Below are 26,934 nucleotides of genomic sequence, written 5' to 3' on the forward strand. Positions count from 1 at the left end.
CAATAGAATTTAAAGTACATTTTGACAAGTAGTTATAGAACTGATTTCAAAGTTTGGTATGGGTTACAGTTCTACAATTTCAGGTTTTTCCTTCTAGTTGCTCCAAGATACCGGAGACTGAAAAGAAATATCAATATAGGGATTCAGTAGTCATACTCATTTGTTAAATCCTAACTTCTCTCTTATAACTCCTCCTTCTCCTTTGATCCTTCTCCCAATCTTTAGGATTATTTGGGTTATGCCCATTCTAACTTCTTTCATGTTAAAAGGGGTATCAACAACATGGGATATGGAGAGGGAACGGGTTGCTGTCCTTGGAGATACTGCTACCTCTGAGTTTCAGGACTTCTCTGGCCTAGGAAACATCTGAAGGTTTTAGGTTTCTGAAAATTAAACTTAGTGGATGAAACTTTTGTAGAATACCAGATAGAGCCCTGGGTGTTCTTTAGCAATTAACAGTATCTAGCTGAAGCTTGCATAATAGTAGCCTCCAAAATAGCCTCTTAGCTCTACTTGAATTCTCTTAGTCACTGATACCTTATTTAGTTACATTTCTTTTCCCTCTTCTGGCCAGGAAGGCATTGTCGATCCCACAGTACCAGAGCCAGGCTCATCCCTGGGAGTCACGTCCCACACTGCAAGGGAGCATCACACCTCTGGACATCATGTTCCATGTCAGGGGGAGGGTAATGATTTTACTTGCAGAGTTAGACTTTCAGCTAATACCTTTTTATTTATTGCTTACTATAAGTAAGGCAGGGCTGCAAATCTATTGATTAACTTAATTCTCACTACAATCTTGGAAGTGGGTAGTAGTGTTATCCCCATTTTATAGATGAGGAAACTGGAGTACAAAGAGGTTGAATAACCCAGAGGAAGCTACATGCCCTGAAGTAGCTAAGCCAGAGATTGAACTTGGATAATCTGGTTTTTAACCCCTCGCCAAGCCTCATACTGCTGGGCCCGCATCACCCTGCCTACCCACAGCCCCAACACTCTGACTCCAGCGTGCCCACGGAGCCGGCTGAGTTGAAAGTTTGCAAATCAAACTTGCTGTTTTCCCACAGACTTGGCGTCAGGGCTTCAGAGCTAACTTCAAATGGCTCAGTAATGGAAACGGCTTCTAATACAGTATGTTTCTCTAGCAACTCTTCTCACCTGGATTCCTGCCTAGGTAGTAGGATAGAAGCAGTGGGTCGAATGCTTTCATTCATTCATTCATTCATTGTACTGGGGCTGAGGAGCCAGAAATGATGTCAGTCAGTTATTAGCCGAGAGGTTTAGGAGCCCCCCTAAACCTGCAAATCTGCATCGTACACCCCAGCCCTCTATTCTCCACCTATTTATTTCCTTCATGGCGCTTGTCATAACAAGGCATTTTCTGGAAGATTTTTTCTTATTCATTCACCTGTTCTTTGGTTATCTCTCCCCATTAGAACTTAAGCTCCTTGGGGGCAAGGACTTGGTATGTATCTGATTGCCTTTGTGTCTGGATTGGATCCAGGCACAAAGGAGAATTCAATGAATATGTCTTGATAAGTGAATGTGTTGAACCTGACGCAGTTTCCTTATCTACAAGGTGGGCTAATAATATCTCCTCTACAGTGTGGTAAAGAGCTTGGAACACAGCAGGTGACCAAAAAATATTGGCATCCCCACTCCACCTCTCTACCCCTTAAGGTAAATACTGCAATGTCCACAGAACTACTGCTACTCTAAAATTTCTTTGATGAACCCTTTTTGTATAGTGCAAAGAATTTTTCTATAAAGCAAATAAACCCTCCTAGATTTATCTACTTTTGGAAATGTGTGTTTTTGTTAGCATTGAGCTTTCTTAAAGTGGGCCGACTGAGTGTGTATAACTATAGAAATGTATAAATGTATATATTAGTGCCTTATTGTAATAATTCATGATTATGCAGATAATGAGAGAGTTGGTTCAAATTATGCCTCCAGGAGCATAACAATGACTGCTGAGCTATAAAAGTCAGGTGCAGGGCTGCTCCTTAGCATTGTTAGCTGGGAGCTTGCACTTCGGTGACAGAGCTGGGTCTGAATCGGGGATCCTCCACTAACAAGATGCATGACTCACGGGCAAGTTAGTGCACCTCTCCATGACCCGGTGTTCTCATCTGTGAAATGGGATAATATGTGTACCTACCTCATAGTGTAACAATCATATTAAATGAGGTCATGAGATCAATCATTCATTCATTTATGTAACAAAAGCTCATAGTACACCCACTATGTGCCACGCACCATGCTGGGTTATGGTGATTCACCCGTGAGTGAGACATTGCTGCGCCTGCTTCCATGGAGATTACGTGCTAGTGGGAGACAGCGCATGGAAAGATCTCAGAACAGCACTTAGTGAATGTTAGCCGGGAAGGTGACCCCCCCCCCCGTACAGTGCTATACAGTGTATACATGCTTATAGCAACAGGTGTCCGCTTCCATAGCCTCTTCTCTGGGAGAAGATGTGCACGTGGCTAGAGCATCGCCGCGGACTTGATCTACGGCAGGAAGTGAGCCCGGCTCCCCTTGCCGCGAGGCCAGGACGCTTTGTGTGTATTCTGGGGGGATGGGGTTTCGGACACTTTAAACCTGACATTCAGGGATTTACTGCACCCTTCATGCACAAGTCACTGCCCCCTCTCATATGCACCCTTCACCTTCCACCTCTGCTTTGCTCACCCTTGAATCCCTCCCCTGGGAGAAATCCCTCCTTAGAGTCTTCACCTTCCTCCTCTCTCATGTTCGTGTCCCTGTGGGCTGGGGACTCCTGCAGGACTAGACTCTGTCCTCTTCCTCACACTGTGGCCCCCGTTATCAGGTTGCTTTACTTTAAACAGATTCTCAAAAAACTAAACAAAACAAAAAAACCCACAAACATTTCCCAGGCAATTAAACAAATGGATGGCTCAGAGGATTTAGTTTAAATTATCACACTCTACTTTTTTCAGGGGGTGGGAGACCCCAGACAGGGGCCTTTCCCGCCTTGGCTCCCTTACCTGTGTGCAGAAACTCTCACGTGTGCCCAGAAACCTGCTTCTCTGTGCACTCTCACACGCATCCTCGGGGCCCAGGCGTTTTCTTGGGTGTGCGTGGGGGGTTACGGTGGCAGCCCAGTGCCCAGTGATGGATGAGGGGGGTGGAGGTGACTTTCCCAGGGGAAGATTACCGCCTGGCAGCTATGATTTGTCTTGTGCCCTCCTGTCCTTTTGCTGGGCCCCACTGCAGAGTCATTCATTATAGAGGCTGCTGTCACAGGGCTGGGGGTAGGGGCAGAGCAATGTGTGCATGTGTGGGTGGGGGGACTGGGGGTCTGGACCCCCCCCCCACAGGAGGAGCTCTCATGCCAGAGACCAGGGCCCACTCTTTGGCCATGGACCAGCCCCTGGAGTTCTGGGAGAAGAGGACCAAGTTGTAATTCACCTACTACTACAAACCCCCAATCCCAGATGCTGCACCTCCAAAGCATGTGCAAGGGGTGTTGACCCAGGGCAACACTGTGTGATCGAATGGCTGGAGGCATTCATTCCTCCATTCATTTACTTGTCAAACAGTTTTAGGAGTGCCCATCAGACCTGTTCTCTCCCTTCAGAGAACTCACCATTGCTGGAGGAAAGTGGGCATGTGAACAGACAGAGCAAGGAGGGTACTGGTGAGACAGGCAGCCTCAGCCTGGGGAGCCTGGAAGCAAGTGAGTGGGAATCCACAGTTGCAAGAATAATGAATGTGGAAGCTGAAAACTTAAGCTTGAGTCCTAGCTTTATTGCTTATTAGCCTTATGGCTTTGAGCATGTATGTCACTTAAAAGCTGCTTAAGCCTTAGTGGCCACATCTATAAAGTGGGGCTGTGGATATGTCCTCTGCTCATTGGGCAGTTTTAAAAGTGAAAAAAAGCTGTCAATGTACTTTTTAAACTGGAAGGTGCTGGCCGTAAAGGTGTCGGATCTCTGCGTGGCCCAGGACTGCCTCTATCCCACTGCAGGTTCCAAGTGGGGTGGGGCAGCAGGCGAGACTCCAAGAAAAAAGAATTCACCTCTCTTGTATTTATAGAGCTCCATACAGCTTATAGTGCACTTTCACACTCTTCATATTTCTTGATCCTTACAACAACCTTACAAGCCAGGTCAAGGCAAGCATTATTACATTCCATTCTGTGGGGCAGGAAGAAGAAACTCAAAAGGGGTAAATGGCTTGCCCAAGGTTACTCAGTCAGTAGTTGAGTGAGATAGGACTGGAATCTGGTTCTTTCTGATACCTAGCCCTGTGTGCTCTTTTCCCACTTTTACACACCAGAGTTCCTCCTCTGATGAGCCCCTCTCTTAATGTCTACTGTGGGCTGGGTGACATTCCCCACCCCCATGACACCTGTCCTATGAATGCATGCAGTACCTACCCCGTCCTACACACTTTCATTGTGCTGTATGAAAGCACTTCTGGACACATGGTGTCAGGGGACACGGGACAACAGGGAGAGAGCTGTAGGTTCAGAAGTGGCAGAGGGAGAGAGAAGAGCAGGCTGAGACCTTCCAGGAGCCCTCACCCAAATCTGGCATACCAGTTGCAAAATTAAAACGGTAAGGGGAGTAGAAAAAACTGAGGAGAGAGGAAAAAGAAGAGGAGGAATGAAGGAAGAGAAAGGAAGAGTAAGGAAATAGGAAGGAAAGAAGGAAGGAAAAGGAAGAGGGGAAAAGAGAAAACAAGGAAGGAAGAGCAAGAAAGCAAGGAAGGGAGGGAAAGGAAGAAGGAAGGAATGAAGAGAAAGAAAGAAAAGGAAGTAAGAAAAGAAAAGAAGGAAAGAAAGGGAGAGAGAAGTGGGGTCGAAAGCATGCCAAGGTAGTAAGGGGAAGGAGATAAATAAATGAAAAGAACGTGGGGAATGAGACAGGATGAAATCTGGGAGAGGTGAGGAAGGAGGGAGAGAAAGGGGGTAGGAGAGAGACCAGAGGGCTGGGGAATGTGTTGGGGGAGGGCTAGCTCAGCTCTGGCGAGGGGTGGGAGATTGAAGGCTGAATCGCAGCAGGCAGTGGAGGAGAGGAATAAGTCATAAACGCTGTGGGGGCAAAGGTCAAATATAGACTGATGGCTCCATTGTTTCCCAGCCTGTGAGGAGGACCCTGTGGGGGGTGCTTGGATGCTTAACCCTTCCCTGCCCAGCCTTCTGTTGCAGAAGAAAGAGGGATCAAAGTTAGGGTTGGACAGGGGTGCCCAGGGGGTGGGCACCAGAGTCTTGGGAGAAGGAACTCAAGGTCCTCGCCACTTCAATTCATAAAGGTAGTATAAAATAAAAACACAACATCTCCCTTTTTCTACTGATGTTAGCTCTCTTTGGCATCTCTATGGGCGGAGATTTCCCAGGGGAAAAGGAATGTCTTGGGAATGGTTCTTGAATAACACCCATCAACAACAACCTCAACAATAAAAAATAGCAATAGCAACATAAAATAAATGCAAATGATAAACCAAAATTGATATTTGTCAGCATATTAATAAATATTATATGTGCAGTGTTTATAGCTTGAAAATAACTCTAACAGACACAATATCATTTAAATACAATAACCCTGTGAGATTGGTGTCATCAGCACCATTTTATCAATGAAGAAACTGATGCTTAGACTTGTCTAAATTGTCCTAGTAAGCAGTTTTCTGAATCTTAACCCACAGATCTTTCCAATACCCTACAACTTTCTTTGGCTGTATCATACCCATTTTAGAGGAATAAAAGTTGAGAGTTGCAGGAATTACTTGGTTAGGAAATGACTTGCCTGCTGAGAAAGCCAAATACGGTTGGTTAGGGAGGGGAAGAGAGGTCAGTGTCCATCTGTGGGACAAGACTTCAGGACCTTAGACAGTCCCCAGACTTCCCCCCACCCTGGCATAACCCGGTTCCTCACAGGGAGGGGCCAACCACGAGACCCTTGGGCCCTCCCCAGGGGAGAAGTGGGGGCCTGGAAGCCGACCCCTCCTGCACTGTAGGACCCCCCCCCTTCCTGACCCCCGGTACCAATGATGTATAGACTGACAAAGGACTTAATGCAGTGAATACATAAAGCGGCCGAGGACGGGGCGGTGGAGGGTGACAGCTGCCCTTTAATGCTTGGCTTTTTAAAGATCATGGTAGAGTTCAGAAAGTATAGTCATGAGGTTTAATGATTTAATGGGGACGACCGGGGAGCAAAAATAGTTACTGCGCCCTGGGGAAAAGTGACTCCTCATACATATTACTTTAGCCTAATGGCCTATAACGCCCTCCCCCGGCGCCCGCGGGGGGAGTCACGCTACATAGCCGCTGTAATACTGAATGGCCTGATTAAATGCATATTAAACAATACTAAATTGGGGGAAAAAAGGCGGAGGAGGTGCTAAATGTATTTATTCAGTTCTGGCGGGGGCGTGGGGGATGTAGATGTGGCTCCTCCCCTCATGTTGGGTGGGAGAAGTCCTCCTCCCTAACCTGCTCCCCAAGAGATATGGTACCCCAGTGGGATCTGGATGGAGGAGGTGGGAACTTCAGTCCTCTGGGAGGAACTTACAGGGGGATATGTGTCCAAAAATAGGGGGGAGATGGTAGGCATTAAAGATCTGCAATGTCAGAGAAAGATCAGCCACAGGCACTGTCCCAAGAGATCCCATGTGGGTTATGGCTTGGAGACTTGCCCATAGAAACATGGTTTGATTTTAACCAGTGGTTTTTTGAGACCTGTAAGTCCTGGGGCTCAGTCTGGGACTCTTGGGTCCACTGGGATGGTCTCCTTACCATGTAAACCATCCTCATGGTTCATGGTCTCCAGTTTCCAAGAACTCCAGTTAGACTAGAATGAAAGTGCAGCCTTCCTTCTTCAGTTCATCAGGGTTCTATAGGCTATGAAGGCACAGTGGAATCACCTGGGGCGTTTCTAAAAATACCAGCATCTCGGTTCTACACCAAGAAGTTCTGATTCAGTTGGTCAGGGGTACAGCCCAGGCATTGGTAATTTTTAAAGCTACCCAGCTGAGTCCAAGGTGCATCCAAAGTTGAAACTGACTTCAGTAGAGTGTTGAGGCTCAGGGACACTTAGGCAAGCACCTCATTTAGGTTCTTCATGACTTCTCCCAGACTCATAGCAATGGACCCAGCTCTTCCCCCCAGTGCTTCTTCCCAGTGCTTCTTTCCACTGTACCCCTTCCTTTTTTTGTGGTAGCGTGAACAGGGCCAGCATCAGAACCAGTGACTATGAGGAGTCAACCTCCTGGCTCTGCAGCTCTCTGCCCCAGGCAGACCCTGAACAAACATGACCAAGACCTAAGACAACATCTTCTGCCCTGGACTTGGGGAAGTCAGGGCCTTGCTTTGGTCACTCAGTCCTGTCTGAGATACCAACACATCTGGGATTTCTGATCCTGAGAGCCTCACAAGTCAATTCCCTGGCCCTGGGTCTCCTAGGCCCTGGCTGACTTATGGCCTCAGATAGTAAAGCATTAATAAAATGGGATCTGGAGCCGAGCTGCTCGGGTTCCAATCCTGAACTTGCCACTTATTATCCGTGCAACTTTGGGCAAGTTAATTAATTTCTTTGTGCTTCAGGTTTCTCATTTGTAAAATGGGGATAATAGCAGCACTGATTTCCTAAGGTTGATGCAAGGATTAATTGAGTTAATACACATAGAACTACTCAGAACGGTGTCTGGCACATTGTAACTGCCATGTAGCTGATAGCTATTGTTGATTTGACATTTTACATGTGCCACCTCAAGGTCCCTATCTTAGGCTGTATTGCATAAAGCTGTTTGGGTATTTATATCTGCTATTTAATTCCAAGTTCCTTAGGGATGAATTTTGTGCACCTCAGGGATTTTGTTCCCTCAGGTCCTGAATGGCCTCAGGTCCTAGTTTGGGTCTAGGCGAGTTCAGACTTTGCTCTGGCCAAAGAAGAGGAAAATGCCTCCTGGAGCTTGGGTGAGGATGAGGCAAGGAGGACAGAAACACAGATATATAGAAAACCAGTTCCAGGTGGGAGCCAGGATGAAGGCTGTGTCTATTCTCTTGGGATGTCTGGAACACCCGAGGGTGCCTAAATAGGTGGTGATGGATGTTGGGCCCAAAGAATCTAGCTGGAGAGTGAGTATTGAAGGAACGGAGTTCTGGGGCCCTGCTTCTGGCTCCCTGGTGGGAATGCGGTGGAAGGGTATGGGTGGATATTTACCTTTTTAAAGGCCCACAGCCTAACTTTGTGACATGCAATCTGACTTTTCACCAGGCTGTTGACTGGGACGCTTCAATGCCAGTTGATCTAGACCTAGAAAGAGTCCTAAGCATGGGCTGAAGTCCACAGTCCTCTTCTGCTCTTGGCAAGCACCCTCCCATGTGTCTCGGGGAGAATGAGGCAGGAGTGCAGGGAAGGCACATCTCAGACTAGCTTCTGAACATCCAGATGCCTAACATACGGGAAGGAGTACTTGAGATTGGCCTTCCCAGCCTCAGCACCGATGACTACCCTTCCCAAGCCTCCTGTCCTAGCCCACTGTCCTCCATTCATATTGTTCCCTTAGATACCTCCAGTCTTGGTTCAGCCTGCTCTCTTCAAGTGGATTTCCCTTCTCCACTACTCTGTGACCCAGGGTCTCGTGATTGGCCCCTCCCTGTGAGGAGCCCATTCTTCAAATCCCAGGTTGAATGCCATCACCTCCAGGAAATGTCCTTTGATTCTCCAAATACATGGGACTCCCTCTGTCTTGAGCACTCCATGGCCCTGTATATTTCCCTCCCTCATTGCACTTGCCACAGGCTGAACTGTACCACAGTTAGCTGGACTCCTCCTGGCTCAACTTAAGCTCTAAGCTTCTGACAGGCATGGACCTTGCCTAACCAATCTGTGCGTGCCTCACCCTCTAAAATCTCACACAGGGCCTATCCCAGAATTGGCATGTATTGTTGAATAGATGCATGGAGGGTTGAATGAGTGAGTGAGTGTCCTCCCGCACCGAAGACCAATTCTCACATGAAAGCAAGAGTTAGCCTTCCCTACTCCTGGTCAGGAAGACTTGGATCGGGTGGAAAACATCCTACCAAGGAAAAAAGCCCTCAACTCTTGAGGGAAGAAAGGAGGAAGGAGAAGTGTGATTGCTTCTTCCTTCTAATTCCACAAGACATCCCTCCACACACTCGCTGTCGCACACACGGCCCTCTCTCTCTCTGCCCTCCTGCCTTTCTCCTCCCTCAACTGCATTTTAAATAAATGTCCATTAAAAAATCCTCCTCTCCCCATCACTACATGGACCAGACCCTCCCACCCTCAAGTCCCCGATGCACTTAGATTTTCCTGCTGCCACATTCCACCCTGAGCCATGTCTTCTAGTATTTTGCTTTCAAATTGTGTCTCCTGCCATTTGTGCCACATTTAAAATGCTAACAGTACAGAATGTCATTTACAGAACCGGGGCGTTTGCTCCGGAAAATTAATTTGACTTATTCCTTCTGCCTGTTCCTATCTCCAGGCCAATATTATGCTACTCATTCTACAAGAGTAATACTTAATGAATAGGACTATTAATAATGTCAAGGTCCGCGGGGGCCTGGCGGCTAACGGATAGGCGTAGACGGAAGGAACCCATCACCTGACTCCTGGTTTAATGTCCCATGAAAATATCAGGCACTGCAGTGTAATTATGGAGCAGAAAGAGGCGAGTGGATGACGACCCAGAGTTTCTTAAATATTTTTCAAATTAGTTGATGCTTTTCCTTTTTGGGGGGAGGAGGATGCTTATCCCATCCCACCTCCCTATTTTTAATTCTAGTCTGGAAGAGGATGTGGACCTGTTCTTATTTAAAAACAAAAAACAAAAAACACAGAAGACAATATATAATACAGAGACACCAATAGCTGCTTCACTCCAATACACTGAGATACTGTGTTGGATGCGGGGAGGGGGAAGGGGAATTCTTGGGTTTTCATTTGGCAAGAAAAGTGCAATCAGAAAATCTGGTTTACAGAGTGTCCCGGTGATGCTCCTTCCCTCCATTCTGCACGCAGACTCTCAGAGCTATCAGGGGCTTCTTGAGAGGATGTGATTTCCATGGTTACCTGCGGCCTGATCACCCTACCCCCAATGCCCACAGTCCTGAATATCCAAGGAGAGGGAAGACTGTACTTTAGTGTACAGTCTTTTCTTTGCTTGAAGCCTGTTTTCTTTCAAGCTCTGAAATTCTGGTTCTGAGTTGGCCCACATGGCTGCTTTTATAGGAATGGATGGTGCAAAGGCCATTGGGGAGCGGTTGGCGAGGTAGCAGGGTTGGGGGTGAGGACTTGAAGTAGGAATTCCCAAATGTCAATCTCATCTCTTGTGCCAAAAAAATGATGATATCTACCTTGCAGGATGGTGATGAGGCCATAAGATGATGGGTGTGAAGGGCCTGGGGCCATGGCTGGCACATGGAAGGGGCTGATAATGTTTGTCCAGTTCATGCATAATGCAGTAAGACTCAAACATAGCTGGAATCAAGCACCTGTTCCTGGTGAGAACACACCAGGATTGAACAAAGGATACACACCTTCTACCTTGGGGGAGCCTGATGTGAGGGGGTTTCCAGGTAGTGTCCTGTCCCTGAGAGTCCCTCAGTCTGATGGAGGAGTGATAGTCCCTGCCACTGGGGGCCTCCAATCTTATGAGAACGTTCCATCCCCGGGTCTGGGAGACATTCCTGAGTGATGAGAGAAACTCAGGTTCTGATCATGGTGGGGGGCTTCCTGGAGGAATCCCCAGTCTGATGGAGAGGTCACCACCTCTGTCTTGGGGAGTGGATGGTAGGGTGGTTAGGTTAGGTGGGTGAGACAAATTCTTGCCCTATGGGAGCTCCAAATCTAGTGTGGGATATATAATCCTTGCTATCAAGTTAATCCCCAGTCTAATGGGGGGGGGGGGTGACAAAGTCTGCCTTGGGAGAGGTTTTAGTATAATAAGAGTAGCAGCGTGGCCTGAAGAAGACTTCTCTGATGGGAGAGACGAGGCCCTGCCTTCAAGAGTTACCCAGATTGCTTGGGGAGGTAGACCCCCCCCCCGTGGTTTTATAGCGTGCCTTTATGAGCAAGGAGATTTTCTGCAGCGACAGATCCCCCAGGCTTATAGAGGAGACATGGTACCCATCAGGGGCAGCGTCGACCCTGACAGGGATGGTACGGCGAGGGGAGGCGCGAACCATTCTGCTCAGCTGGGAAGAAATAAATCCAAGCCGTCCAAGTGCAGGCGCGGGGATTGGCTGGGGGTGCCAAGCTGGACCTACCCGGTCAGGCTGGGAGGCCGGAGGCTGGGTTCCCTCAGTGCCTGGATGGCCGCCATTCCAGCACCACGGCCAGAGGCCAGGCGGCTGCCGCGCGCGCGCACCCCAGCCCGCCCCGGCGCCCGCGGGCATCCAGCCGCCGGGTGCTCCTCCCCCGCCCTCGCGCACAGGGCCCTCGGCTTGCGGGGCGCGCGGCCGGGCTGGGAGCGGCGGCGGGGCGCCTCCCTCGCGCGTCTCTCGGCGAGTATCTGTCTCCCCCGTGCGTCGGCAGCTCCTCGCCGCGGCGTCGCGGGTGCGTGTCGGCCCTTCTCTCCCTCCCGCGCTTGCGCCAGCGCCTGCCCCCTCGGAGAACGGGGCTCTCCCCGGCCCCTCCCTCACTCCAGCCCCCACCAGGGCCCCGGCGGGTGCGGGCCAGGTCGGTGGGGAGCGGGACGGGCATGGGTGCGGGCTGCTGGGGAAGGGCCATCGTCGTATTTCCGTGTTCCTCGCGGGGCCGCGCGGGGCTGACGGGCCAGGACCCGCCTCCTGCGCGCTGCCGGCCCTCCCGGGTCCCGTCTCACGTGCCTCCTCCCTGAGCTGCCCATCCTCACCCGAGGGGCTCATCCTCTTCGCAGGGCCACTAACTACAGTCACGTCCTGCCCAGTCCGTCCTCCTTCCCGGCTCTCCGTTGCCTGCTTTTGGGGCCCTAATATCTCCCACGGAAGACATGTTCAAGGCCTCTATTCTCCCTTGCATCTGAACCCTGACAGATCCAGGGGGTGCAGTCAGACTCTACCAGTTCACTCACACTCCCACCTCTCAGAAGCAAGGTGAAAGGGATGAGGGCCTGGACAAAGAGAGAGAGACCCCTTCTCCACCCCCACCTCCATCCTCATAAAAAGCAAATATGGAGTCAGCAAAAAAGAATTTTTTTAAAGGCCAAATAAAAAGCAATAAAGTCATCCAATTAATTATTCTGATGGATTCATCAGAATTCACAGCTGGACCAAGATATGTGTGGAAGAAGGGGATCAGAGAGGACAAATGTGAATGTGGGGGACGCCTTCTTGTCCCTCACCCTCAGGTGAGAGCGAAGGCACCTCCTGCCAAGTTCTCGTTTTCTTGCTCGCTCCTTTTTTTTTTTTTTTTTTTTATGGGGCATCCTGAGTGTAAAAAATATGACTTGCCTTTATGGTGCTCCAACAGGAATGAAGCTATAAAATTATGAACAGTTTTTATGATGGCTATTCGGGGGATGCTTTTATATTGATGGTATACAGCCTGAATCTGTCTTTTTTGCATCCCACTCCCCTTCCCTGGGCGGGGAGGGGAAGTCTGTGTAACTATTTTTCATGCATTTAATATATTAATTATCCAGTAAATGCTCCCCAGGCTGTGCTCGGGACATTGGAGAGTGACAGGTTCTCAGCGAGCCTCCAAAGGCAGCGCATCAGCCTGCAGTGTATTATGTCGGCGAGGTCAGGGTGGGGTTAATGTAACTTTTTATTTGCTGATTTTTCATAGGCGGGAGCAAGGCTGGGATGAAGGGAAGGAGGAGGAGGGCGGGGGGAGGAGGGAGGGCGAGACGGAGGAGGGGAGGGAGGAGAAGGTGCCATGAGAGCAGAGATAATGGTGAGGCAGATCTCTCCACCCCCAATTCACCTCTGTCAATGCCAGGAGGTTTGATAGGTAAGAAAGGAGCAGTGGCCTCTCCATGGCTCCAGCGCCCAGCAACAGTCACCCCTGGTGACACTCTTGGGCATGATGCTTTCCCACGCTGAGCCTTGCCCACTTGAATGTAGGCAGTTTCACCATCTGACTCCTTCTCACTTTCTGGAACAGAAACCCCAGATCTCAGGTCTGGAAAAAACTGTAAGGTTACACAGGGAGAGCCTGTCTTCCCTTTGCACAAGCCCACACGAGTGTCTGTGCACAGACACTTGCACACTCCCACATGGACTTGTACACACACACGGGCTGGCTTTGTCACTCGGTTGCACATTATCCCTGCTGCTCTCACATATCAAACACTCACACAGCCGTCATGTCCATTCACAAAGCACAGCTTCCGACGATGAAATAAGGGGGGCAATGAATGGGTCTCACTGGCCATGGTTTCTCATCTCTGTCAATGACACCGACTGCCCTCGTGCCTGCAGGATAGAAAAACTGTCAGACAACAGACTACCCATCCCTGCCAGGAATGCCCAGGGGGAGTTCCAGGGGGTCCACTGCCAAGGGTGGCCCCTGGGCCTGTGTGTGTTCCAGATTTTGAGAGGCTTGAGGGTTGCTCCATAGACCAAACTGGGACCTCACTTGTCCCTGGTCTCCTGACCCTGTCCCGCCATCTGCCGGCCCCAAGAGGGCAGCACGGCTGGACCTTCTCTGCTGTCACTGGTCCTTGATTATTTTTGGTCTGCTGATCTGTCTTTATTTTTTTGTATGACTTGATATTATAAAAATTTTGAATCATTCAGAAAAGTAGAGACAAATACCCTTTCTGCTGCTACTACTATTACTGGTATAGATTCTTTTGTGTGTCAAGGCAGGACAAGGGCTGCTCCTGCTAAACCTGGAGTCTGGGCATGCTATGTGGTACCCTGTTTCCCCCATCAAAAAAGACAAAATGGGGCAAAAACTTCTGAGGCTCTACAGACCCACCCCAACCCCTAGCCCACGCAGCCCACTGAGGTCAGGGTAGGGGCTATCCTTTCAAGGGGAGAAGTTAAGAGGTTGGGTTCTAGAAACAGATAAGCCTGGGTTCAGGCCCTTGCTTTGCCACTTCCTGCTCTGTGACCTAGGGACACTTTTTTTCACTCCTCTCAGACTCAGTTTCCCCATCTGTAAATTGAGGGGTGATTGTGTTGGAGGGATGAAACTTCATAGGAATGTTGTGAGGATTAAAGAAGTTAGTGCATGTAACGGGATAGGCCTGGCACGGACACAAATGCTGTCGTTACCGCGACGGATTACTTAGAGGCCGCCCCCTCCACCCGTGTTCTGCTCCACCCAACCTCTGTGCAGTGGTCACCCCTCCGTAGTTCTGTAAATTCCGAATCCATGGGGCCGTCTCCTCTTAGGTGCTTGGTCTGCCCTTGTGGCACACTGTGAGTAGGTGTGTGGTGGTGTCTAATTCTGGTCCAGATGCCTTAGGGGTCTTTGTCTTTGTCACTGGGGGTTAAGCCCGTGCGGAGAGGAGCATGAAGGACCTAACATTGCTGGTCACCCTCTGAGGCCTGCGGGCCTCACACGTGACCTCATTTATTTTTCTCAACGAACTTTGAGATATATAATGTTATTAAACCATCTCATGGTGAAGCTCTTGAGGGTCAGGGAGATTCAGTCAATGACACGCAGCTTGAGCTCGCCCAGGTGGGAAGAACCAGGGTTGGGATTCAAGGCCCCTGAAGCGAGGGGGTCTCCCACTTCCTCAGACCACCTCTTGCTCTTTTTTATTTTATGCAAGGCAACACAGGCTTTTATTTGGGGTCTTAGAATTGCAAATTGGGGAGCACAGATTGAGTCCTGCTGTTTTAAAAAAGTTATATCAAACTGAAGCAATGACAACGCCCTTGCAAATATATAAATACCCACTATCCGCCAGGCATTGGTTAAGGGCTCAGAAGGATGAGATGTTGTCACCTAAACCATGCTTCCGATGATAATATCTATAACAACAACCGTAATAGTTCATGCTTGCTTTGTGCCAGCCACTTTTTCAAGAATGCCACTACAGATAAACTCATTTTGTCCCCATAACCACGTGAGATAGGTCCTATTATGATGTGCTGGTCTGTAGATGAGGAAACTGTGGTGCAGAGAAGTTGAATAACCTGCCCAGCTAGCAGGTGGGAGATCCTGCACTGGACCCGAAACAGGCTGGTTCTAGAGGTGAAGCTTTTGAACTTCACCTGCTGTGTGCCGGGTGCCTGCCTTCTCACCCCTACCTCCCAAGCTGGGGATCCTTATTTCCATTTAGGAGATTTAAATTTGCTGGCTTGTCAACCAATTTTTATCTTTTTTGCACGAGTATTTAATGAAGGTATTTTACGTGCTGTTACTAATCACAATGATTATAAGGGTGGAAGTTAACATCTGAGGGCCAGCAGCTGCCAGGTCCTGGGTTAGGTGTGTCTCTGTTTTTCCTTGTTTTATTTTCTCAACAACTGTGTGAAGTGGACACTGTTATTATCCCCATTTTACAGATGAGGAAATTGAGGTTTCGAGGGTGTTGTCATTGCTTTAGTGTGATGTAATTTTTAAAAATCTGAGCGAGACTGAATCTGTGCCCCTTAAATTGTAGTTCTAAGACCCCAGCGACTTGGCCAAAGTCACACAGTTAGTCAAGGAATTAAGCAAGCCCAGGCAGTCCATCTCCAGAGCTTGATCTCTTACCCAAAGTTCTTCATAACAGGGGAAAAGCTTATAAAATCAGGGGTGGGCCTCCCCCTCTCTGCATGGGGCATGACTCCCAGGGTATGGACCTTCCTGGCAACGTGGGACAGGGATCCTGGAATGAGCTGAGACTCAGCATCAAGGGACTGAGAAAAACCCTAGAATGAGCTGAGAATTAACATCAAGGGACTGAGAGAACCTTCTCGACCAAAAGGGGGAAGAGTGAAATGAGACTAAGTGTCAATGGCTGAGATATTCCAAACAGAGTTGAGAGGTTATCCTGGAGGTTATTCTTACGCATTAAGTAGATATCACCCTGTTGTTCAAGATGTAGTGGAGAGGCTGGAGGGAACTGCCTGAAAATGTAGAGCTGTGTTCCAGTAGCCATGTTTCTTGATGATGACTGAACAATGATATAGCTTTCACAATGTGACTCTGTGAATGTGAAAACCTTGTGTCTGAAATTCCTTTTATCTACCATATCAACAGAAGAGTAGAACATATGAAATAAAAATAAATAATAGGGGAAACAAATGTTAAAATAAATTTAGTTTGAAATGCTAGTGGTAAATGAAAGCGAGGGGTAAGGGGTATGGTATGTATAACTTTTTTTTTCTCTATTATCGTTTTATTTCTTTTTCTGTTGTCTTTTTATTTCTTTTTCTAAATCGATGCAAATGTTCTAAGAAATGATGAATATGCAACTCTGTGATGATATTAAGAATTACTGATTATATATGTAGAATGGAAAAAAAAATCAGGACTGGGGGGTGTCCTCTGCAGCCCCCCCCTTCACCCTAACCACACACCCTTCCCCTCAGAGATGACAGGTGAGAGCTCTAAGGTAGAATTTTTCCAGAACCTTTTCTGTGCATTTCCATATATACTCATCTGCATGTATAGAGGAATTTTTTTCAAAGAATATGACCATTCTGTTTGTATCATTTGCAGCTTGTCTTTAAAATGCTTATGACTGTCTGTATAGATCGATTTCTTTCTGTTAACTTCTACCTAATATTCCACAGAACAGATTCACCATAATTCTTCCATGGATGGGCATGTGGATTGTTTCCAATTTTTTTTTATACTGAATGAAATGAACAACGCTGCCTGGAACATTCTAATACAGACCTTTTATGAACATGTGTGCATGATACTCGGTGTGGAATTGCTGAAAATTTGTATAGCTACCACCAAACTGTCCTCCAGAAAGGCTGTACACTCTCCCCAAAGCTTATGAGAAGGTCCCTGCATCCTTGCCACCAGTGACTATTCTTTTTTTAACATGGGCAGGCACCAGGAATCGAATCCGGGTCCTCTGGCATCGCAGGCAAGCATTGCTGCCTGCTGAGCCACCGTGGAGCACCAATGACTATTATTCATCCCATTTCTTTCCATTTCTGCTAAGCCGATGTGTTTTTTTTAAAAAGATCTCTTTGTTGTTTTAGTTTCCCTGACTACTGCTGTGATTGAGGAGCTTTATATTTATTTGTCATTTTTTTCGGCCTTTTTTGCTGCCCTTTTTAGATCTCGTCTGTGCATAAACTTTGCCCATTTTTCGACTGGACTGAGGGTTTAAAGTTTTTGTAATGTGAATTTTCTGATCATAACAGTAATCCATGCTAAATAAAAAAAACATTAGAAAAGCACAGATAATAATAAAGAAAATAGGTATTACACATAATCCCACCATCCCAAGATAACACTTGGCAACAAATTGGTGCATTTTCACCACTCTTTTATTCTTATGCAAATGTATGTGCTGCCCACCCCCATTCTTACCACAGCATAGCAAGAAACATGTCTTGCACCCTTTTTCCTGCTTGGCATTATATAGAGCAGATTTCTCCACCTTATTAAATATTTTAAACACATTTTTTTTGTTTGCTTGGAACTGATCAAATGATATGGCAAAATTTATTTAACCCTTATTCTAACTGCTAGATATATAGGTTGCTTCCAGATTTTCACTATTATAAATAATGCTACTGTGAACATCTTTGTACATAAATCTCTGTCCAAGTCTCTGATTATTTCCTTTGGATAGATTCCTCAAAGTGGTACTGCTATGTCAAAGGGTACACATTTTTTAAAGATGCTTGATCCCTATTGCCAAATTGCTTTCTAGAAGGGTTATATTGATTTACATCCCCAGGAACCATATATGAGACCTACATTTCGGTACATACTTTATCATTAAAAAGCAAAAAAAATTTTTAGCTGGGAGGAGGTAAATGTATCTCATTATTGTCTTCACCTTCATTGTCTCTTGCCGTGAGCTAAAACTTATTTTCTACATTTCTCAGCCATTTGCATTAAATGAGTTGTCCGTCCATGGTCTCTGTCCCCTTTCTATTAGATTTATTGTTCTCACTTTTTAAGACAAAGAAATCAAGGTTCCGAGTAGGTATGTAACCTATGCACCATTACACAGTTGGCAACAGCTTCAGCCGGAATCAAATTTTCTCTTACTCCAAATCCTTGTACACGCTGCTTTCCTCTATTGCTCTAGAGCAAGTCGGTAAACCACTGCCCACAGGCCAAATCTAGCCTGCTGCCTGCTTCTGTAAATAAAATGATTGGAACTTAGCCATGCCCATTTGTTTACTATCGCCTATAGCTGCTTTTGCACCACAATGGCAGAGTTAAGTAGTTGTGTCAGAGACCATATGGCCTGCAAAGCCCAGAATATTTACTGTCTGGCCCTTTACGGAAAATGTGAGCTAACCCCCGCTCTAGAGGAGCACTGTCGTTATCATTTAAAATGTTCTATTAGCGACTTTTTTAAAAGTAAAAATAAAGATGAAATTAACTTTAATGAGGTTTTACTTAACCAGTATAACCAAGATAATATCACTTCAATGTGCCATCAGTCTAAAAATTATTAATATGCCGTTTAAATTTTTTCATACTGTCTTTGAGATCTATTGTGTATTTTACATTTAGAGGGTATCTGAATATGAAACTAACCAAATTTCAAGTGTTCAATAGCCACGTGTGGCTAGTGGCTTTCATGTGGGACAGCACAGCTGTAGATTTTCATCTGTGAAATGGGGATAATTCTTGCACACGGTTGTTGCAAGAATTGAATGGAAGGCTGTTTGTGAATGCAGTTTGTAAATTGCTACCTACATGTAATGGGTTATGATTATGACTGTGGGCTGGGGGGATCCAGGGATGTCTTACCTCACATCCTGAGAGGTGGAAGACACTTGATAGGCAGAAGGGTAGTTGTTGACAAGGATGGTGCAGATTAACATGCACACACACACACACACACACACACACACACACACACACAAACACTCTCATACCACATTTTTGTTTCTTTTCTTCACTGGCTCACAGTTGGCTGACTAGCCTGCAGGCTCTGAGAAGGTAAGAGGTATGCTCACTTAGTCCAGAAGAGACTGTTCAGGCAATTCCTTAAATGTCCCACCACTTTCTGTGGCTGTGCCCATGAGCACTAGAGGTTTCAGCCTCTGAGTTACCCTGTGTCTGCCAAGCAGAATTGAAACTTGACTTTTTAATTTCTACCTCTTCTCATTCATCAAATACTTACTGAATACCTAGTGTACTCCAGTCTGTGGTGGGGGCTCTTACAAAAAAGATTTTCTCAAAAGATACATATACAACAAAGCTACTGAAATTAAAATGGAAAAACAATGAGAAGTTGGCCAAGATGTATAGGTATACAACCAATGTAACAAGAGATTAGCCTCTGAGCTTCCTAACAGCCAGGGCAAAAAGGCAAATATACTGGATTATATGATCTCCACTATCTGGGGAAAAAAAAGTATGCCACCTTTTTCAAGAGAGACAAACTTCCATGATACTTCATTCAAAAGGCAGTTATTATATAAGACATTGCTTAGGGGACTCTGAACAGCATAATGGACAAAGCCTTCGATGGCAGATTTACAGCAAGTGCGGACATGATCTTCACGAAGCTGTTTCTTGTATCTGCCCTGGATAAAAGCTGAGGGCACAATGTTAAGCTCAGACTCAATGAAGGTGATCCTTCAAGTGCTAAAATAATGTGGTCCAGGTATGTGGCTTTCTAGTGATTCAGCTTGAAGTAAGAATGCCAATGGGAAGGTGTATTAGCAGGGTTCCCCAGGGAAGCAGAACCAACAAGATATATATGTAAATATTGTAAGATTTATTATAGGAATTGGCTCACATGACTGTGGGGATCGGAAAGTCTGAATTCTTTGGGGCAGGCCACAAGTTGGGAACTCTGTTGAAGGTTTCATTAAATTCCCCAGAAGAGAGAAATTCTGACTACTGAAATCAGTTTCTGACTGCTGAAATCATCAGTTCTCCCTTTAAGGCCTTCAACTGATTGGATGGAACTTCTCTCATGGCTGAAGGCAGTCTTCTTTGCTGGTCATAGATGTAATCAGCCATAGATACAACCAACTAATGATTTAAATCCATGAAATACCCTTAGGGTAACAATCAAACTAGTGTTTGCCTGACCTAACAACTAGACACCATAACCTATCTAAGTTGACACATAAACATAACCATCACTGTCCACCCCTTACCAACTTGGCACCCATACACATCTCTTGAAACCATACTTAATCTTTAACTGAAAAACAGTTAATAGTCATACTTTTGCCTAACATACTTCAATTGTCCTATGCCCAAATGGAAACATACTAACTCTATCCTCAGAAGAGATGCAAGTCCTCACATAATATTCACTCTTAAACTTGATACCTGGTAACTTAAATACTATAATATAAAGTTAATACAACTTATATTCTATGATAAGGGGATAAGATAGGGAAGAAAACAAAGATATTTGCTTTATGTATATGTACAAACATATGCATAACAAAATAAAGAAGAAATACGGATAACCATTATAGTCCTTGTTTCTGCAACTGGTCACGTGGATGTAGCTTATATTTATAATTACCCTCCTTCACCACCCATTTCACATTCCCTTTACCCTCAGCAAGCACCTCAGCTGGTCTTGGTTCTTTGCGTAGTGGGGTGACCCAACCCGTCATTCCTGAAGGGTCTGAGCCATTAGTAGCCCTGTTGCAGGACTGATTTTAATCACAGGGCATGGTGGTATTGAGATGCTTTAAGGGATCTCCTATATTCCAGGAAAAATACTCTTTATCTCCATTGTGTAGTAACAGTCCTATTTCCCTCTTGATGATCAGGATCAATCATCCCAACCAGTATAGTAACTCCTTTCTTTGCCTGTTGATTCAGAGCCATGAAGAGCCCAAAGCAGTTGGCGGCTCTAAACTTCCAGTTCAGTCATTATGGTGTATACTAGTGGAAACACTCCCCCTTTTCGAACTAAGACCTGTAGACCAGCAGAATGTAAAGTCATGGGTATATAGGAAGCAGAGGTTTTTTTAGTGGATCACTAGGGGTTATAGTGAGTGGTACCGCCCCCATTTCTAGCTTTTGATTCCTACACCGGTGAATCCTGACTGTAGGAGAAATAGCACCATAGATTGAATGCTGATTCAGGGCATATACAGCCTCCTGGAGAACATTGCCCCAGCCTTGAAAGGTCTTGTTACTCAATTGGCACCATAATTGAGTCCTGAGCAGGCCATTCCACTGTTCTATCAATCTAGCTGCTTCAGGATGAATGGGGAACACGGTAAGACCAGTGAATTTCATGAACATGTGCTCATTCCTGCACTTCATTTGCTGTGAAGTGGGTTCCATGATCAGAAGCAATGCTGTGTGGAATACCATGATGGTAGATAAGACATTCTATAAGTCTGTGGTTGGTAGTTTTGACTCAAGCATTGAGTGCAGGGAAGGCAAATCCATATCCAGAGTATGTAGAGTATTTAAGTAAGAACAAAATGCTGCCCCTTCCATGATGGAAGTGGTCCAATGCGATCAGCCTGCCACTAGGTAATAGGCTGATCACCTCATAGAACGATACTATATCGAAGATTGAGTGTTGGTCTCTGCTGCTGGCAGATGGGCACTCAGCAGTGGCTGTAGCCAAGTTGGCTTTGGTTAATGGAAGTCCATGTTGCTGAGCCCATGTATAACCTCCATCCCTACTATCATGACTGCTTTGCTCATAAGTCCATTGGGCAATGACAGGAGTGGCTGGAGAAAGAGGTTGACTAGTATCCATAGAACAGGTTATACTATCCGCTTGATTATTAAAACCTTCCTCTTCCAAAATCACCCTCTGTGAGTATTCAGATGGGAGAAAAATATCTTCATGCTTTTTGCCCATTCAGAAAAGTCCATTTGCACACTTTCCCCCCAGACCTCTTTGTCATCAATTTTCCAATCACGTTCCTTTCAAGTTCCTGATCGTCCAACCAAACCATTGGCCACAGCCCATGAATCTGTATATAACTGTACCTCTGACCATTTCTCCTTCCAAGCAGAATAAGCAACCAGGTGCATCGCTTGAGGTTTTGCCCACTAGGAGGATTTCCCTTCCCCACTGTCCCTCAGTGATGTTCCAGAAAGGGGTTGTGATACTATAATTTCCATTTTTGGGTGGTACTTATATATCCTGCAGAGCTGTCTGCAAATTAGACCCAGGTTTTCTTTTCCTCAGTCAGCTGATCATAGGGACCTCCCCATGAGGTCATAGTTGTGGGCTGGGAAAGAGAAGACAATGTGGCAGGACTGGGGGCCATGGGCATTTGGGCCATTTCTTTATGTAACTTACTTGTGTCCTCAGTAAGAGGCTGATCTTGTATATGCTACTGCCATTTGATGATGGAGTGCTGCTGTGCATGTCCACCTTCATTTACTGTGAAGTAGGTTCCTTGATGAGTTCTGTTTTCCTGGAGAATCCTGACTAATACAGATTTTGGTACCAAGAGTGCTTCTTTAGAAACAGAATCTTAAAGATGAGATTTCCAAGTTGGTTCTAGGGATTTGGAATTAATTATCTTGTCTGATTAGATTAAAAGTCAGGAATGACTATTTCCAGTGAACAAGATGGCACTGATAGTCCATGGAGTGAATTGGCAATTGAGATACAGAAAATAGCACCATTAGATACTTCTACTCAAATATTTATAAAAGGCAAGGCTCTGGGTAGCAATGTATTTGATACATTAACAGAGTTTTGTGGAGTTAAAAAGCTTAATGATGTTGATGGTTGTTTCTAAATATACGGGATACAATTGTTAAAGAATGAACTCAAGCCTTCGAATTCCTAGCTCAAGTACAGGAAGGACATGAAAGTTTCAATATGCGCCCTGAAAGAAACTCATTTCTTTTAGCTACAGAATTGAGATTTCTGAAAAACAGATCCAGAGCCTCATTGTGTAAATGGCTGATTACAATGTGAATTGAATTCCCAACCTTGCAGGACATCTACTATTAAAGTGAAGGCATTGATTGGAAAGGAATGGGATCCTGAACACTGGAATGGGCAAGTATGTGATGATAATAATGATGGTGGGGACACTGGAACCCTAGATTACAGATAAACCTGTAATAGTCTTCCCTAAAGAGTCAGATCTCTAGTCTGATCTCTAGTCTGCCTTGAGAACTCAATCATCCCCATATCCACCTTAAGAGATTAACCCCTTAGATATGACATATAAAATCCAAAAGACAAAATGGTAGAAGATACTACTGGCTTTACAGTAATAACATTAAATGTTAATGGATTAAGCTCCCCAAACAAAAAAGAGATAGATTGGCAGAATAGATTAAAAAACAGGACCCATACCAAACTCTGAAATCTGTTCTACAACTAATTGTTGTGATGTGCTTTGAAATTTGCTGCTTTTTAGTATATATCCTGTTTTTCACACAAAAAAAGAAATACAATATTTCTTCTAGCCTCCAGAGTTTTGGAGAAGCTAAAAGGAAAAATCTGAAACAGTGTACTGGTAACCCATAACAAACTCAGATCTGTTCTGTATCTACTTATTGAGGTGTACCTTGAAAATCGTTGCTTTTTTCCTTTTCTTTGTATATATGTTATATTTAACAATAAAAAACATTAAAAATTTGTGGGATGCAGCAAAGACAATGTAGAGAAGGAAATTTATTGCTTTAACTGCCTATATTAAAAAAATAAAAAGAGCCAAAATTGAGGAATTAACTGTTCATTTGGAAAACTAGAGAAAGAACAGCAAACTAACTCCAAAACAAACAAAATGAGAGAAATCATGAAGGTTAGAGCAGAAATAAATGAAATTGAGAATATAAAAACAATCGAGAAAATCTACAAAACCAGAAGCTGGTTCTTTGAGAAAAATCAGTAAAATCTATGGACCTTTAGCTGGGCTGACCACACACACACAAACACACACCAAAAAAAAAAAAAAAAGAAAGAAAGAGAGAGAGAAAGGATGCAAATAAATAAAATCAGGAGTGGAAAACAGGACATAACCACTGACCCGCAGAAATAAAGGAGGTAACAAGAGGATAATATGCTAATAAACTAGACAATGTAGATGAAGTGGACAACTTCCTAGAAAGGCATGAACAACCCACATTGACTCGAGAAGAAATAGACAACCTCAACAAACCAATCACAAGTAAAGAGATTGAATCAGTCATGAAGAAGCGCCCCCAAAATAAAAGCCCAGGACCAAATGGCTTCGTATGTGAATTCTACCAAGCATTCAAGAAAGAATTAGCGAGCGAAAAAAACCACGATGGAGAAACCAGGAATTGAAGCAATAAAACTTGGGAGAGAAGGACCAGTAGACATCATCCTGTGCCTTGCTATCTGACAGAGAAGTCCAATCTCTCCAGTAACCATTCTTCAGAGAAGCTTGGTGTGTTAGTGAGTTACACAACTAGGAGTAAAGAAAAAATGTCTTTTAGAAAATTCTTCAAATTTCACGTTCTCAAACCATTGGATGTGAAAGCCAAATTTTACAATGCAGATAGCGACCTCAGTTCTGTGACAGATGAAGTATTTCTCAAGGCCCAGATTCAGAATATTACAACATCACCCATATGTATGGAGAGGGTTTCTTTGGCGCCATCTATAATGTACAATGTAGCAGAACTAAATTCTGTCAACCAGGCTAGAGAATGTGTATTTTCATTTGGGTCAAGAGCCTATTTGTAGCCAACGGATACATGCCAGTACTTACTTACACTGCTTAAAACCCAAGGAGTTTGCAGAAAAGGCAGGCATCATCAAAGGAGTAACCATAATTAGAAAATTGGATATAGTGTGGAAAACAAATTTAGGTGAAAGGGAAGGTTACAGACCAGACAACTTCAAAGAAAAGCTCCAGGTTATGGAGATGTTAGGTTGTCTTTGGAGGCAATCCCCCCAAGGATAAAAAAAAAGAGATTAACCCTGCTGTGTCTGATAAACATATAACTTCCTCTCCTGAGAAAACAGCTCCCCACACCTCCATTTGAAGAGATTAACCCTGTTTGGTTGGATAAAACTATAATGGAATGCCCCAAAGTAGTTGGCTTGCAAGGCGCTGCAAATTCCTCTCACGACCCACGGCCACCATCCCACTTTCCTTCCAGACCTATAACTAGACTGAAGTCTTAGCAGGTCCTGAAAGGTGAGTTACAAAGTGTGACCCATGAGAAGGTGTGCTGTCCTCAAAAAGAACTGCACAAATTTTCCAATTTATATAGACAGAAATCAGGGGAATGTGTGTGAATGGATATTAAGGGTGTGGGCTAAAGGTGGAAAGTACATAAAGTTGGATCAGACTGAATTTATTGATGTGGGCCTACTAAGCAGAGATTCTAGAATCAATATTGTAGCTCGACAGTTAAGAAAGGGCTCTCACTGTTTGGATGGTTGGCTGAAGCATGGATCAAAAGGTGGCTGACATTCCCTGACGTTGAAATGCCAGAACTGCCCTGGTATAATGTAGATGAGGGAATCCGAAGGCTAGAGATATTGGAATGTTTGAGTGAATTTATCATATAAGACCTGCTCAACATCCCAGGAATGTCCAGAGGATGCATCTTTCACCAGGACTCTGGGTCTCTAAAGAGCTCTGTGGTTGCCCTTCTCTATAGGTCAGATATTACTGTGGGAATTGCTGCCATGGAACTTGGATCCTTAAACACACTGGGGATGCTCACATCCTCGGTTGGCAGGAGCCAAGTGGCAGCAGTTAATCGCCAAAGATGAGGTGAACGTGGCTACCATAATGAACAGAAGAGTAAAAGCAGTTAATTGAATAGTCTGATTCACAGAGACCTATGGTGTTTGCTAGTCGATCATGGGGTACCTAGGAGTGAAATAGATGGATAGTCTACTAAATTCTTACTTGATCTGTATAAGCAGAAGAGCTCTAGGTCAAATGAATAAAAGTCTAAATAGAATCACAAAAACAGAGTCACAGCCCCTCAATCAATTCCCAGACTTACAGACCTAGAATCCCTTGAATGAAGGGAAGGCTAGGTCCTCTTGAGAAAGGATCTTGCTATACTGCCAAAAATGTATGCTGTTAAAAAAATCTAAACACTAAAAAAAAAAAATTTATGCTGTTACTCTTCCTCCCAGTCTTTCCCAAAGGGACCTGTGGTGTTTTACCTCCCTAGAGATAATCTAGGGATTATTAGACATTGTCCAGGGTCACTGGACAATATTTCCAGGTTGAGAGTTTAGACTTTGCTGGACTCCATGGATGAGACCTAATCTCAGGCAGAACCCTGAGAGCAAAGAGGGCAAGGCTGAGAGATGGGTCCAGGCAGATGGCATCTTAGATGCCTCTAGAGAATCCCGTGAGCCAGATAGGAGAAGTAGAATGATTAATATGACCTGGGAGAGCACCAGACTGAAGGGGCTACTTGGGCAAGAATAAGGGTCCTCTTAGAAAGTGCCTGGGTGAACACATAACATAGAGGATAACATGGTGTCCCTCCTGGCCTCAGCACTACATAAGCCCCTTGTAACATAGACGCAAATCTAGGGAAAGGATGAGAACTCAAGGGAATCTAGAAATGACCGAGACTGAATTTTTTCCACTGCCATGCAATGGGAGCTCAAAATGGAAATTATATTATGTTAAAGTAAAATAAAGTTTTATCTTACACTCGAGACTCATCTTGAGTCCTTGGACCAACACTTGACTACACTGCCTTTAGCTGGGTGTTTGCTCTGGGCTGAAGGAATACATCCCGAGACTGTATTGTCCTCTGAGCATGGGAGGGAAGTCTGGAATTCCAAATCACCCACAAAGGGCAAAGGATCCTCAGGTTTTGGAACCCAGAAAAGACAAAAGCTACAGAGATTAACAGAGGTTTTCCTCACCAGGAAGGTCAGCCTCCCACTGTGTGTGCAGGTGGACTTGAGGTCTCCCTTGTAGACAAACCCAGG

At 45.2% G+C, this 26,934-nt stretch overlaps 1 pseudogene; it reads left to right on the forward strand.

The window, feature by feature from the left end:
* Window positions 1-24,441: 24,441 nt before the first annotated feature.
* LOC143686637 (trafficking protein particle complex subunit 13 pseudogene) lies at window positions 24,442-24,963 on the forward strand (annotated as a pseudogene).
* The last annotated feature ends 1,971 nt before the right edge of the window (window positions 24,964-26,934 follow it).

Source organism: Tamandua tetradactyla, chromosome 6, assembly GCF_023851605.1.
Source record: "Tamandua tetradactyla isolate mTamTet1 chromosome 6, mTamTet1.pri, whole genome shotgun sequence".
NCBI classification, from domain to species: Eukaryota; Metazoa; Chordata; class Mammalia; order Pilosa; family Myrmecophagidae; genus Tamandua; species Tamandua tetradactyla.